General features: G+C 42.4%; 1 pseudogene; it reads right to left on the bottom strand.

Moving 5' to 3' along the window:
* Nucleotides 1–15,536, bottom strand: part of LOC144769058 (uncharacterized) — a 33,253-nt pseudogene extending 17,717 nt beyond the window's left edge.
* Between the last annotated feature and the right edge of the window lie 330 nt (nt 15,537–15,866).

The raw sequence follows: 15,866 nt of genomic DNA, 5'->3' as shown, positions 1-15,866 counted from the left end.
GGAATGCTGCAGTAAGGGGCAAATTTACAAGGTGGCTTAACGCCACCTTGTAAATATGGTTCTGTGTCAATAGCTGATTTGGCCCTTACCTACAACCACCTTGGGCCTTCGACAATTCTAAACAGAAAACAACATCATGTGGTTGTGAGATTTTAATGCATCTTTACTTATGCATGAGGCACATTTTACTCTATAAACATGACCTCAAATTTCCTTCAGTGATATTTGAACAATAACATTTTTTAACTTTCGCAATCGGTGCAATAAAACAAAAGACAATCCACATTCAACTCATTGGATATACAGTGAAAGATATTTGTGAAAACCATGCAACAATTGTAGAAAAGATACATCTAACATACAGAGTCGTAACTCAAAATTAATACATAAACCCAGCTAAAATTGTATCTTCACCAATTGACAAAACCAGAGCAATACATTTACAGAAAATGCTCTTAGTACTGGAACATCTAAAGGGTCCATGTGTATCTTATATGGGCATTCAATAGTTTCTTTTTGGACAAATAAATGTATACATCCATTTTGATGCTGGTTGAATTGGGATCCCCTATTGATCCTGGTCAACGCGTTTCGAACCCACACTTTCTTTAAGGCATCTCCTCAGGACAAAGGTATGGTGAATTCTGCAATGGTAAAGGGAAAGACCTTTGAGTTGAGTTATCAGCAAACTCCTGTATACTTTCACATAGCAAAATTGTCAAGAATTTACCTTAGGGGGCACAACAAAAAGGTATGGATTCCGACTTTTCAGTTGTCAAGATTTTTAGGACTAATACTCGAGCACCAAATCAAAAGAGAGGGGGAAACTTTACTGGATTGCTCATGTTGTTCTAAACGGAAGGAATGAACTTGAATGAATAAAATGTATTTAATGTTTGTGGTAATTTGCAATGCTTCAATGACCTGTGAGTAGCTATAATTGTTATTTGAAAGTGAATTCTGCAGCCCAGTATGGTTCCTTTCCATAAAACAATGAAACAGACCTGTTTCAGTCTTTGCTTTATCCAGGGCGCTTTTAAAACACATTAGATACTCTACAGTAATTGTGGAGATTGATTGCAATCGAGATTAGTTTTTCAGGTGTGCCGTCTTTTTATTCTGCCCATCGTGATGATCTCCCCCTTCGCATCTACGCATGAATACTTGACCGCGCATGTGCATTTGCAAAAAACACCCTTTGCCATGTCTTTCTGAGCTCCCCAGCAAAGCCAAAAAATACCGTCATTGCTCACTGTATTTCTGAGTGTTGCTTTATACACAGGGGCGGCCTTAGGCATGTGCAAGCTGTGCACCTGCACGGGGCCATCAAACTCCAGGGGCCACCACTCCAATATATATCCTTAATATAATAATCCTCTGAGGATGGATACATATTTCCGTGGCGGCCCCTGGCAGGGATTTGGCGGCCTCTGGCTCTGTTCCACTTTCAAACACCCTGACCCCCCCCTCTTCACTGGCCTCCGCACCTGCGTTCCTCTGGGGGCCCCCTACCTGTTAATCCGGGGACCCCCTACCTACGCTCCCTGCCCAGGGCCACCATGAGCCTAGGGCCGCCCCTGTTATACATATTCACAGAGAGCGAGTGTGCTGGGCCGAGTCTTAAGATATTTAAAGTATACACTTACATACATGGCATATTGTCGCTGCTGCTTAGACTACAGGTATGCCTGGGAATGCGGAACACTTGACTATTCCAAAACCTTGATGCAACAGATCTTTGTTTTAAGTTACATATAGTTTATTAGAGCTCCCTCTGTATCACATCGTCCTTCTGCCAAACGGATAATAACACTCTGTTCATCTGATCTTTCTTTTGTGAATTGGGTGTGTGCCACAGCAATCAGTTCTGCTTGAGGATTCTGGGTGATGCAGTGTGTTGTTACTGAACTTTTTTAATGGTGCACATTCCATGATTCTGTTGGATGGTTACACCGTGTTCATTAAACATTCAAGCATTATTTTTTACATCGACACAAAATAAAAAGAGTAATTCATGAAAAAAGGGTGTAAAATGATTGATGTGAAACCTGAAATGGATCACAGACCAGAGCATGTCCACCTTTTTTTTAATCAAAAAACGTTAAAATGTCATTGTTGAAAAGTATATGGGAAAAAGAGAAGGATAAAACTAAGGCTTGGCTACAATCTATTTGTTTCAGACATCTCTTCAGACCTCTTGATACCGAATTAAATTTCATAATCAAGTATACTTCTTTTCGTGTTAGCCTTGTGTCAGTATCTCCACCTCTGGGATTTGCTTGGATAGCACTTAGCACAGTCCAATGGAGCTCTTTCTCAGTATGCCCCATTTGATTGAACCGGTTGACCATTGATGTTGTTTGAATGTTCGTTTTGATGCATGATTTATGCTGGACGATTCGCTGTCTCACTACTTGATTAGTCTTACCAATGTAGATCTTTTGACATGGGCAAACTATAGCGTAAACCACGTTTTGATTTTGCAGTTTGAGAATCCCTCATTTGTCCAGGTGATCTTTCCATCTGAGAAGGAACATCCTTCCAGTGTCTGTTCACAGACACTGCATGTTCCGCATTTGTGGTGGCCTTAGATTGGCTTCATATTCCATGCAGAAAGTAAATCCCCTTGTGTTTTCGCCTTAGTTAGACTTGCACAAACTATTTGGGATCCCACACTCAGACACTTCCTCATTGCAAACATAGGCAATTCAAGGCTGCATTCAGAATTCTTTATTAGGTGCTAACTATTGAGTATGATCCTCTTGAATTGTGTTGTATGGGGACAACACATGGAAACACATACTAATTTCGTTTTGGGTTCCTCTTGTTTTTTGACAAGCAAAGTCTCACAGGGAATGAACCAGGCTATCATTGAGTTCTTTAGGAGTTTTTGTGGAATCACTGACAGAATAACGACGACAAGAATATCGATGACCAAAATTTCTGACCCGAAACATCGATGTCCAGAATATAGAAGTCCTATCTACATAAAGGTAAGTACAAAAATATCGAGAAAATAAATATCGTTAACAAAAATATCGTTAACAAAAATATCGTTTTTTTAATGTAAAATAAAGTAAATAATACATATAATTAAAAGAAACATAGTTACAATTATTTTAAAATGTTTAAAATTATAACTAATACATATAATGTAAAAATGTATTAAACATATATATAAAATATAAAATATAAAATATATACTTACTTAACACTTATAAATAATTATTTTAATAACTTATAAATTGTTAAAAACATATTAAAAATTGTAAATACATATATATACACATACACCAATAATATAAATAAAAGTATAAAAAATATATATAACAAATTAAAAAAATAGAATATTTATAATCTTTTTCAAATACATTATGCACTACATTAACTAAAACAGTAGAGAAACAATTGGATAGCGGAGGATATAAAATTACTATTCCTACTCCAGAGAGTGATACAGTAGTGAAAGTGTTGGATAGCGAAGGGGTAAAAATTACTATTCCCACTCCAGTGAGTACAACAATAAGGAAAGTGTTGGATAGCGTAGGGGTAAAAATTACTATCCCCACTCCAGTGATGGCAACAGTAGAGCGTAGGGGTAAAAATTTCTATTCCCACTTCAGAGAGTGCAACAGTAGGGAAAGTGTTGGATAGCGTAGGGGTAGAAATTACTATTCCCACTCGAGACTGCAACAGTAGGGAAAGTGTTGGATAGCGGAGGGGTAGATATTATTATTCCCACTCCAGAGAGTGCAACAGTAGGAAAAGTGTTGGACAGCAAAGGGGTAGAAATTACTATTCCCATTCCAGAGAGTGCAACAGTAGAGAAAGTGTTGGATAGCGTAGAGGTAAAATTACTATTCCCACTCCAGTGAGTGCAACAGTAGTGAAAGTGTTGGATAGCGTAGAGGTAAAAATTACTATTCCCACTCCAGTGAGTGCAACAGTGGGGAAAGTGTTGGATAGCGTAGGTGTAAAAATCACTATTCTCACTCCAGAGAGTGCAACAGTAGGGAAAGTGTTGGATAGCGAAGGGGTTACATTTACTATTCACACTCCAGAGAGTGCAACAGTAAGGAAAGTGTTGGATAGCAAAGGGTTAAAATTAACATACTTATTACTTAAAAAAAACAATGAATAATTAATTAATAATAAATTATTTATAAAAAATGAACAAATAAAAATGTGTAATTACTTCGTTATGATTAAATTACTTCCCACATATATTCCCGTATAAACCCACAACGCGCTCCTAAAAAAATAACACAATTAATATAATTATCAATTAATTAATTTGTAACAATTAATTACCAAAGTAATAGTTTATTAGCAATAATTTAACTATCAATACCAATAAATATAAATTATTAATTACTTCATTATTAAAATTAAATTACTTCCCACCCTATTCCCCTATAAACCCACAACCCGCTCCTAAAAAAATAGCACAATTAATATAATTAACAATTAATTTATTAATAAAAATTAATTATAAATCAATAAATAATTAACAATGCATTAATTATCAATACCTATAAATAAAAATGTGTATTTACTTTATTAAAATTAAATTACTTCACACTCTATTCCCCTATAAACCCACAACCGTCTCCTAAAAAAACACAATTATTATAATTATCAATTAATTATTTAATACAAATTAATTACCAATTAATAATTATTATTAATACATTAATTATTAATACCAATAAATACAGATTGATAATTACTTTATTAAAATTAAATTACTACCCACCCTATTCCCCTATAAACGCACAACCCATTAAAAAAGAAAACAATTAATATATTGACCAATTAATTATTAATAATTAAAAAACAATTAATAACGAACTATTAATAAATTAATTAACACAATTAACAATATAAAATATTAACTAAATAAATATTAATCAATAAAATATATGAATTAATTAAAATTAAATTACTTCCCACCCTATTTCCCCATAAACCCACAACCCGCTACAGAATAAAAACACAATAGGGTCGATTCCGATTCGGGAAAGTAATCTGTACGACGATTTGAATTTGTAGCCCTTTCCGTACGAATCGTACAAATCCGTCCGAATCGCTTAGTACGATCCGTAGGAAAAAAATAAGTCTGAATCTTTGCGAACCGTACGAAAAGCAAGGGAAAATCCGTACGATACGGACCCTTACGGTGAACCGTACGAATCGTAAACATGCTGTACGACCCGGCAAGTACGATTCAGACCGGAGAACGAGAACGCGATTCATACGTATGAGCAATTCGTACAGAGAGGCACACAATCACATACGCACCGTACCCCTGCAATCATGGGGGTATGCACCGTACCCCTATGCACCGTACCCCTACGCACCGTACACCTATGCAATGTACCCCTATGCACCATACCCCTATGCACCGTACACCTATGCAATGTACCCCTATGCACCATACCCCTATTCACGTACACCTATACAACGTACCCCTATGCACCGTACCCCTAGGCACCGTACACCTATGCAACGTACCCCTATGCACGTACCCCTACGCACCGTACCCCTAAGCACCGTACCCCTACGCACTGTACCCCTGCAATCATGGGGTGTACTCCGTTTCGTACGCAGTTCGAGTCGAAATCTGCTTTTACGGACGTTTTGAGTTCCCGTAAAAAAAGAGTCGTACGGAGTGTTGATGTGCCGAATTGTACTTGCTGGGCCGGAAAAAGCTGCTTCAATCTGTGTGGACGTTGCGTAATGAGTGTTCCGAATGCGATTCGTATGGATTTTTTAAGTCGTATGGTCTCTCGTACGATTCGTACGGAGATCTGCTTTGGGTTAGGATCGTACTTCATCGTACGCACGGGGACGATTAAGGTGTACGATTCGTACGGGAAATATGCTCCGTACGGCTATTCGTAGGGGATTTTACCGAATCGGAATTGGCCCCAAAATGTATTTAAAAATAATTAATAACTTCTAAAAATTATTATTAAATATATTATATTTAAATTACTTTCCACCCTATTCCACTTTAAACCCACAACACGCTACGGAACTAAAACGCAAAATGTACTTAAAAAAGTATTAGTAACTTCTAAAAATCTAATACATGTATGAAAAAATATATACAATACTTAAACAAAAATATAGAATACATACATTTAAAAAACATACAAAAATAAATAACACTAATATATAGACATCGATATTATTAACAACGATATTTTTACAAACGATATTACTGTCTTCGATATTAAACAACTTTAAGGGTCCATTAGGATTTCAGGCAGATCGCCACCGCCCGCCTGGCGGTGGCGATCCGCCCGAGATCCAACCCCGCCCACCACCAATTTCCCCCCGCCATATTACTATGGCGGGGGGACCACGTGGACGGAAGGACCGTCCGCCGCTTTTCCGCCCGGTTGACAAGTCGACTGGGCGGAAAAGAGTTTAATATGATGGCGGTGTCTGTTAGACATCGTCAGCCATATTACTATGGGGGTGGAAGCATGCCTTTCTGTGGCAGCATTGCCGCCACGGAAAGGGATGCGGGAACTGTTGCTGGGGCCCGTTGCCGGCCCCCAGGGACTCTGGGGGGTGCACATGGCGGGTACCTATGGTACATCCCTGCCGTTCCATGCACAACATGGCAGGCACCAGGGGGTGCCTGCTATATTGCGCATGGAAGTGCTCGACATGCCTTCCTCCACAATATTTTTCCTTTTGATATTTTTGTACCTCGATATTTAAAATCCGATATTACTGTAGGTAAAGAAAACAACTCAATATTATGTCTGTTTACCGTTTTTGAGGGTACCCTCTCTGCTTGAGTTTTTGTTGCAACACCTCTGCGTGCATGAAATAATCCTCTTTTCTCGTGTATTTACTGCGTACTTGGAGAAAACGCCCGTAGGGCAAGTTGTCACATAAATTTCTCGGGTGGAAACTTTTATAGTGAAGAGATTTGTTTTTGTCTGTTGGCTTGCGATATAAGGTTGTATACAGTATGTCACTGCTTGCTTGAACTTGTACATCCAGAAAAGTGAGTAATGACTTGCTTTTGGACATACTAAATTAGATGTCTGGATTTCTGTTATTTAGCCAGTTGTGAAACACATCCTGTTGTTTTTCGGTACCTTTCCAAAGGCACCACACATCATGGATGTATCTGAACCACTTCACTATTTGGTCCGAATGAGGGGTATTATTGGCAATGTATTTTTCTTCAAACTGTGCCATGTACAAAACAGCCATTTCCGGTACAAAAGGGCAACCCATGGCTGTCCCTTTGACTTGAATGTAGACTCATTCTCAAACATGAAAAAGTTCCTTTTTCTGACAGCTTCAATATGAATGAGGTGGGCACTCGATGTGGTCTTGGGTGAGCCTCAAGCTAAACCTCCATTGCTTTAAGACCATCATCCTGAGTAATTTGGATATAGAGTGGAATTACATCAAACGAAAAAAAAAGCCAGTGGTCTTCCAAAGCACATTGGTGGCCATCGATTTTAGTGATGAAGTCCATTGTGTCTCTCAGGGATGATGGTACTTCCTGGAAGAATGGTTTGAGAAATATATTTACGTATTGAGCAAGCGGTTCAAGGACCAAGTTGCATCCGGACACTATCCGATGGCCAGGTGGATTTTGAGGATCTTTATGGAGTTTCAGCAGAAAGTATATGACGGTGATCCTTGGCTTTGATTTGACCAGATAGACAAATTCCTTTGGGCCCAAAATGTTGTAATCAAAGCCTTCCTGCAACACCTGATGGATCTCCTCTTGGAACTGCCTTGTGGGGTCATCTGTTATAAGTCGATACCAGTTAGTGTTGTCCAAATGTTTTTGGGCTTCCGAGGTGTAACCATCTTTTGACCAAATGACCACTGCGCCCTCCCTTGTCTGCTTGCTTAATAACTACAGACTGGTCCTCTCTCAGTTCCTGTATTGCCCTTTGTTGATCACGGGTGATGTTGCTTTTGTAATATTGTTTTTCATTTTTCAATTGAATAATGGATGACATTACAACTTGCTCAAATGTTATAAATTCTTTTGGTATAGAATGCGGGGGGCGGATTAAAGATTTTAGCTTGAGTCGTGATGGTTCAGCCTGCACAGTGTCATCCTTATTGTGCAAAAAAGCTATTAATCTAAATTTCCTAAAGAATTCGAGGGCCTCAGTTTTTAATTTGGCAAAATCAGTAGGCTTCGTTGGCATAAAAGTAATTTAAAAAATAAGTCATTAGTATTGTTTGCAAAAAAATCAGTTGTTTAAAATATCAATTTTTTTATTTAGTGTTATGTATTTTAGTGTATATTTTAAATGTATGTGATGTATTTTTTTGTATAAGTATTGTTTATGTTTTTTAATATATTTTGGTAGTTATCATTTTATTTTAAGTAACTTTTGCATCTTTTAGTTTCGTAGTGGGTTGTGGGTTTATAGGGGAATGGGGTGGAAAGTAATTTAAGTATAATACATTAATGTATATTTTTTATTTATTAATCTTTATTTAATTGAGATTTTATAGTGTCTAATGTGGGAATTAATTTATTTGTAATTAATTATAAATTGGTTGTTAACTAATATTGATTAATCAGTAATTAATTATGGTAATTGTGTAATTATGTTTAGGTGTGGGTTGTGGGGTTTATAGAGATAAAGGGTGGGAAGTAATTTTTGATTAATTAATAATTAGTTGTCATTTTATATTTATTAATTGATTGAAAATTAATTATGAAAATTGTGTAGTTAATTTTAGGTGTGGATTGTGGGGTTTATAGGGGTAAAGGGTGGGAAATAATTTAGGTTTAATTAATAAATAATTAGTTAATCATTAATATTAAATAAATAATTGAAACTTAAATATGGAAGTTGTATAATTAATTTTAGGTGTGAGTTGAAGGGTGTATAGGGGTAAAGGATTGGGAGTAATTAATGTTTAATTATTTAATAATTAGTTGATCATTAATATTGATTAATTAATTGATATCTAATTAGGGTATGTGTTTATATTTTATTGTGTTTGGGTATTGAACATTTTAATATGTTTTTAATTTATTTTTAATATTAAATATATTTGTATTTTAATTTTTAACATATTTATATTTTTTTAATTTATTTAGTTTTTTTATATATTTTTGTTGTTAATTTTTTGTTTGTTTTTAATTTTGAACTGACTGGAGTGAGAATATTAATTGTTACCCCTTCACAATCCAACACTTTTCCTACTTTTGCACTCACTGGAGTGGGAATAGTAATTTTTACCCGTCCACTATCCAACATATCCCTACTGTTGCACTCATTGGAGAGGGAATAGTGATTTTTACCCCTCCGCTATCCAACACTTTCCCTACTGTTACAATTATTGGAGTGGGAAGAGTAATTTTTACCCCTCCGCTATCCAACATTTTCCCTACTGTTGCAGTGACTGGTGTGGGAATAGTAATTTTTAACACTCTGCTATCCAACACTTTCCCTAATGTTGCCCATATTGGAGTGGGAATAGTAAATTTTATCCTGCCACTATCCCACACTTTCCCTACTATTTCACTCACTGGAGTGGGACTTGTAATTTCTACCCGTCCGCTATCCAACACTTCCCTACTGTTGCACTGACTGGTGTGGGAATAGTAAGGTTTCTTTCTGTAAAAAAACGAAACAGACCCTGTAAATATAGAGCAGGGCATTGCGCCACAGGAAGGTAATTGACGTTCCTGTAGAGCAATACCCTTGTAATTATGCCTCTTACTCTTTTGTGAAAGTTTACTCTTTGGTAGTCAAAAACTACAGTTTAATAGTAATTTTACTACTGCAGAAACTCTGCAGTCAGTGGGGAAAACTCGCACATAAAAAGATAGGCCTGTTGCTATCAAATTGTAGCCTGTGAATACCATAAATGAGAAAACTTACTCAAAATTGTAAGTTTATTTGTGTGAATTTGGCCCATAGATTTTGCCAGAATGGGTACTCTGTCACAAACTGACAAACCACCCACTGTATTTATTTATTTATTTTTTCAATTGTAGAGCCTTTCACCAATAACCCAATGACAGTCTGCCCGCTTTTTCGTCTGTGTTTTCGATTCAGGACTGCCAAGAAAAGCCTGGTTGTCCAGAACATAAATAAAGGAAAAACAACTCAAACTCTTGGAGAAAATTCAATAGTGTTCAGGTTTTTTGTATTTTAATGATAAAAAAACTTTCCAATTCCAATTCCAATTCCAATTCCAAAAATTCTTTATTTCGGCCACATGGGCCATAAAAGAAGCAGTAGAAATACATACAGATAAAAACACAATATATACAGTAAAAACAACTGGACCTGCAGTGTTTAGAAAAAACAGGGTAAAATGAATTAACCAGACATTTTCTTCCTTATTATCCATGCTGCCATTAAGAATTTGGAAACCGCAAACACAATGTGGCCCAGGGTATTAGTTTTCATCACCCTGTAAGCCTGTAAATAGTTCCTGAAGCCCAGATTCCGGCATAGAGGGGCTAGCCAGCGCCTCCTCGGGCTCCGATAGGCGTGGCAACAGAACATTATGTGCAAATCATCTTCATCCTTAACTTTACAGCATGGGCAGAGCTTGTCGCCCCCTAGCGTCCATTTATGGGTGAAGACTTTAGTAGGGAGCGTACCAAACCTCCATTGCAGGAACAGTTTCCTCGCCAAAAGAGGATAAATAAAATCCATAAAAGTTTCAAAGATATAAGAATTTTTGGATACTAAAAAACATCCCGTCAGGGTGCCACTGTCATAATCATTGCCCAGGTCAGCGAGGTTTTTGTTCTTATAGAGCTGTGCGAGGGATTTGCGCGATAGCCTTCTACATCCTTGAACAGGGTCATCCCATAGGTCTGGTAGCTTAAGGTCCGAGCATTCCGACCTAATAAATGCCAGCCAGGGGATCTTGCCATTTACATCCAACCTCATGACGTGTGTGAGGTCCTGCCTGTAGTGATGCAGCTCCTCGGTGGTCCATACCCGATGCCAGAATTTCAATGGTTTCGACCGTAGGTCCTCTGCAATTGACGGGAGACCCAAGTCGAGTCTTAAGGGGAGGAGTGGTGTACCTTGCGGGAGGGCAAGTAGACGCCTAAAGAAGCAGTTTTCCACCCCTGCCATGACCTTCCCAGCTTTGTGGCCCCACAGTTCGCTGCCATACAGGGCAGCTGCCTTCGCCTGTGTCCTATACATTTCCAAAACCGGACTAACAGGCTTGAAGGTGGACTTGTTGGACACCCTCAAGAGTGCGCCCGATAGCTGGGAAAGTTTCAGCCTGGATCTTGCTACCTGGGAGTCCCATGCCAGATTTTCTTGGAGTGAAACCCCCAGATATGTAAAAGTAGAGACCCTTTCCAGGCTAGTTTCCCCCAGTTTTGGATTGGGTCTGGTCTTGGAGGGAGGGTTGAAGATCATGAACTTGGTTTTATCCGTGTTCACCTCCAACCCATGTTGTCGACAGAAGTGACCAAAACCATCCACAATCCTCTGGATCCCCATAGGTGATTTGGAAAGGAGGAGGGTGTCATCGGCAAACATTATTGCCGGGACCCTCCTTCCTCCCAGGACCGGGGCGTCATTGTCCCCAACAGCGTCAAGATGTTGAATGACGCTGTTTATGTACAGGCAGAACAGTGTCGGAGCCAAAACACAGCCCTGCCTGACACCTCGGCGGACCGGGAATTTGCCCGAGGGCTTACCATCCCTCCCGCACCTCACTACCGCAAAGTTGTTCTCATGCAGCCTAATGATGATTCTAAGGAGGTGGGGGGGAACTCCTAGCTTCTGCAAAACCTCCCATAACTTCCCCCTCGGGACCAGGTCGAAGGCTGACCTCAGGTCCACGAAGACCATGTACAGTCGACCTCCCTCTAGCGTGACCGTCTTCCAATACAGGAGAAGGAGGCGAAAAATTTGGTCCATGGTCGACGTGTTCTTCCTGAAGCCAGCCTGGAGGGGGCTCATGATGTCATTGGCCTCGGCCCAGTCCAGGAGATGATTCAAGATGAGGCGGGCAAAAAGCTTTTGGGGCACATCTATTAGGCTTATAGGCCTATAGTTAGAAGGGAGCAAGGTAGAACCCTTCTTGTGGATGGGTACAATCTCTGCCCCCAGCCACGTCCCAGGGATCGCCATACCTTCAAGAATGGCATTAAAAAGAATGAGAAGGTATGGGCCCCAGATATCCGGGTGGTGCCTAAATAGATCCCCGGGTAACCTATCAAGGCCTGGCGCCTTCCCCACTGCTAGGCGCTTGAGGGCATGCTCCACTTCCCCCAGGGATAAATCCATTCCAAGCTCCTGGGTACCCATGGGCAGTTGCAGCTCTGCTGCCGGGCAGGAACTAGTATCTTGGTAGAGAGCCCCAAAGTGGGCCTCCCAGACCGCAGGGGCTATATTTGGCTCTATCGCTTTACTGAGTTCCCCTGTCCCATTATTCACTAGGGCCCAGAATTTCCGGGAGTCCCTAACTTTGAGGGCATCATAAAGATCCTGCCAATGGGTCCAGTCCCACTCGGACCTTGCAGCCACCAGCACTGATTTATGGTACTTCCTGAGGTCACGTACTTTGGCCTTATCTGAGCCCTCTTTTATTGCTGCAATGAGCTCAGATTTTGCCGCCCTACAATCTTGGGTGTACCAGGAAGGAACCACGGTCCTTTTCTTCCGGGTTGGGACCTCCGGATGGAATACCTCGGCCAGGTCCCTCACTAGATCCTGGTGGATGGTTCCCAGTTTCTCGTGATAAACTGGTGTTCTTGGTTCATTCAGGAGAGTATCCACCTCCATAAAGCTCGGAAGTGCCAGCTCATATAATTTCTTAATAGACTCTTCCGAACTCACCAGCTTTCCCCACTTTACCCGACGCCTGTTTGTGGTCAGGGACAGACCCCCCAGGTCATCCCCTTGGCCAGCTGGGGAGGGGTCCGCCATGAGCAGAGGGCACAGGATGTTTAGGCAGAGGGCATTGTGGTCGCTGTCTGACCTCTTAATTACCCTAAAGTCAAGCACTTTGGGCCAAAGTGAGATATCCACCATGATGTAGTCAAGCCTCGACTCCTGTCCCCTCCTATTGAAAGTGCAGACTGAGGGGGTGTCGGAAGGGGTGCGACCATTACACGCCCTCAGTGCGCAATTCAAGGTAAGGGACGTGAGCTGTAGTGCTAGAGGGGACCATGCTTTAGGGTGGGGTGAGGACGAGGGTGGAACCCCCCAATGATCATCCTCGGCCGTTAGGGCACCATCCAATAAACCTTCCAGTGGTTCAAAGTGGCAATTGAAGTCTCCTCCAAGCACCACCTTGAGGTCACCCGGAAGTTGGCCCAGGAATAAGGCCAGATCATCTAGGGTAGGTGATTCATTTGGCGAGGCCACTGGACGCGAGTAAACGTTGACAATGGCCCACGAGGATTTATCAGGCCAAGTGAGCCGCACACACTGGATGTCCTGCGAACATGTATGTACTTGCTCCGCCTGACACCCAGTGTGACTCGCAATCCAGATTGCCAAGCCCCCAGATGGCCTCCCCCTCCCAGCCCATTTGGCAGGAATTTCGTAGATTTCAAACCCTCTCCTGGGCTGGGCGGCCCTCGCCCAGGTCTCCTGGAAGAGGAGTATGTCGCATTCACCTACCAGGGAATCCCATTCAGGAGAGCCTTCCTTGTTCGCAATGCCTGCCACATTCCAGGAGAGAATCCTCAATCCTGGAACAAGTGACGGGGTGCCCTGGGCTCCAACAGGAGATTGCAGGGTGAGCATGGATGAACCATCGTCTAGGGAACCAATTCCGCAGACAGCAGTGGCGGCAGGACCTAGCCGCTCCACTGCCCCTGCCTGCAGAATATGGGCTGATCCGGTGTCGAGCAGTGGACCCAGTTGGGACAGGGTATCGTCTATGTTAGCCTCGCTCTCGTTAGCGGTGTGCATCCGGGTTGATTCCACCATGGGGACCACATCCGATCCCACGCAAGCCTGCACATCCACCACCATCCTCCCGGGATCAGACAGGATTGGCCTAATTTGTGGTCAATCAACCTGGTCCAGACAGGAAAACCTGTTGTGATGTACAAAGTTTGCCCGGACAGTTGGAAGGGGGTGCCTTGATCTATAGCGGGAGCCATCTATAGCAAAGCCCACCCTAGTCCACCCCTTCTCACTCCCACCCACCATGTTGGTACCACTAGGATAGAAATAAGAGAGGGGTACGAGTTCTATATTGGACTTGTCAGGCCTTACAAGCCAGTTGCAGATGTAGTTTGCAACATGTGGGCTCCTAAAACTTAGGACGATGCAATCCCCTGGCCTGTTTTTAATGGTAGGGCCAATCCACGGGATCCTCCTTACCATCAGGACCTCGCCCTTCAAGTTTGGAGGCAGCGGTCTATTTATACTGAGCCAGCTTATGACCTTATTACGGAGGGAATCTTGAGACTCTCTAACTCCACCAGTTAGTTCAGGAACTCCCACCATGATTGCCGTAAAAGGAACAGCTTCTGGGGGCAGGTTGACCACCCTACGTCTATCAAGGGGGGGGGCAGGACCATCGCTCAGGACATTTACAGTACCCACAGCCACCCTTGTCTGCGGCGCGAGTTGCGGCGCAGGGGGTAACTTGGATCTCCTGGGGGCCGGGACAGGGGGCCTAGATGCTGGTGGTAGCAAATTGCACGCCTGAGGGATAGACGCGCCATTTGCACTAGGCAATACCCTACTGGAACCCTGAGGCAATGTGGAGGAAAGTACCCTATTCCCAGGTGGATCCCCGATAGCTATAGGAGGATTTACAACCATACCAGGACTATTCCTAGTATGGTTATTTTCCCGGGACTGGAGTAGATTTTCTATTGCTTCTAGTCTAGCTGAGATGGGGATTAACAGATTCTTAATAATAGTTGTGAGCGATGTAATTACTAAATCTGAACTGTTGGATGTTACCCCACCAAAGATAAATGGGCCCGCCAACACTGGTGGTGGCACAGAGGCTGGCGAGGCCACATGATCCGACCCCGACCCAGATAGAATAAGCTCTGGAGAGACCGAAATGTCTATGCTTTCTTCAAGGGACGAATCAGATGCAACAGTTCTTGCCCTTTTCACCCTCTTGGTTTCATCCGGCCTTTTCCTTTTTAGAGGCTGAACCACCCCACTACCTGCAGGATCTGGTGACAGGACTGCTTGGCCCGCTTCCAGCGTGTTTGAGCCCATATTGTCGGGGACAGCAGGGTGGTCAGAAATCCCCAGCAACCGCGGGGAATCCCGATCCCTCTGCGGAACAGGGGTTCTCAGCTGTCGAAGCACCGACTCAATGGTCTGGTCGATGCTGTCCAGTAATGACATGTGAGTGGCGTCCATAGTGATGGGAGTACTGGCATCATTTGAGGCGGATTCCCCGAGGTCCATAAACACACTTTCGGGGCCCATCTCAAGATGAGAATCCGTGGATGAGTGGCACTTACTAATCTGGGAGCTCGCCTTGGGAAAGAATTTTTCCAGAGTGCTTACGCCTTGTTGTGCAGACTTGCTCCTTAGTGCTCTGGATGCCATACTGGGGTAAGTGGTGGGGCAATTTGGCCGGGGCGTTAGAGGGGTGGCCCGGTCCGGTCTCTCCCGGCCTCTAACGGCCTAAAACGGCCCACTCTTTGCCCGGTCTTCGCCCGCGCGCGTCCCGCGTTCGCGCGGGTGAGCGAGGTTAAGTAGGAGGAGGAGGAGCGAGCGGGAAGAGGCAGCAGGTGTGCGTGCTGGTCCGGCGCAATTACCTGTGGGCCTCGCAGTCCCGCTCGCGCTGTGGGAGTCCTCTGATCACACCGGATTTAGAAAACCAGGAATGGAGCACGCCGGCTCCCGCTGATGTCCACAGTAAAACAGGCGATGGGA

This window comes from Lissotriton helveticus, chromosome 7, assembly GCF_964261635.1.
Source record: "Lissotriton helveticus chromosome 7, aLisHel1.1, whole genome shotgun sequence".
Taxonomy (NCBI): Eukaryota; Metazoa; Chordata; class Amphibia; order Caudata; family Salamandridae; genus Lissotriton; species Lissotriton helveticus.
Note: the sequence above shows the minus strand (reverse complement) of the source record. Positions and strands in the feature narration are given on the sequence as shown.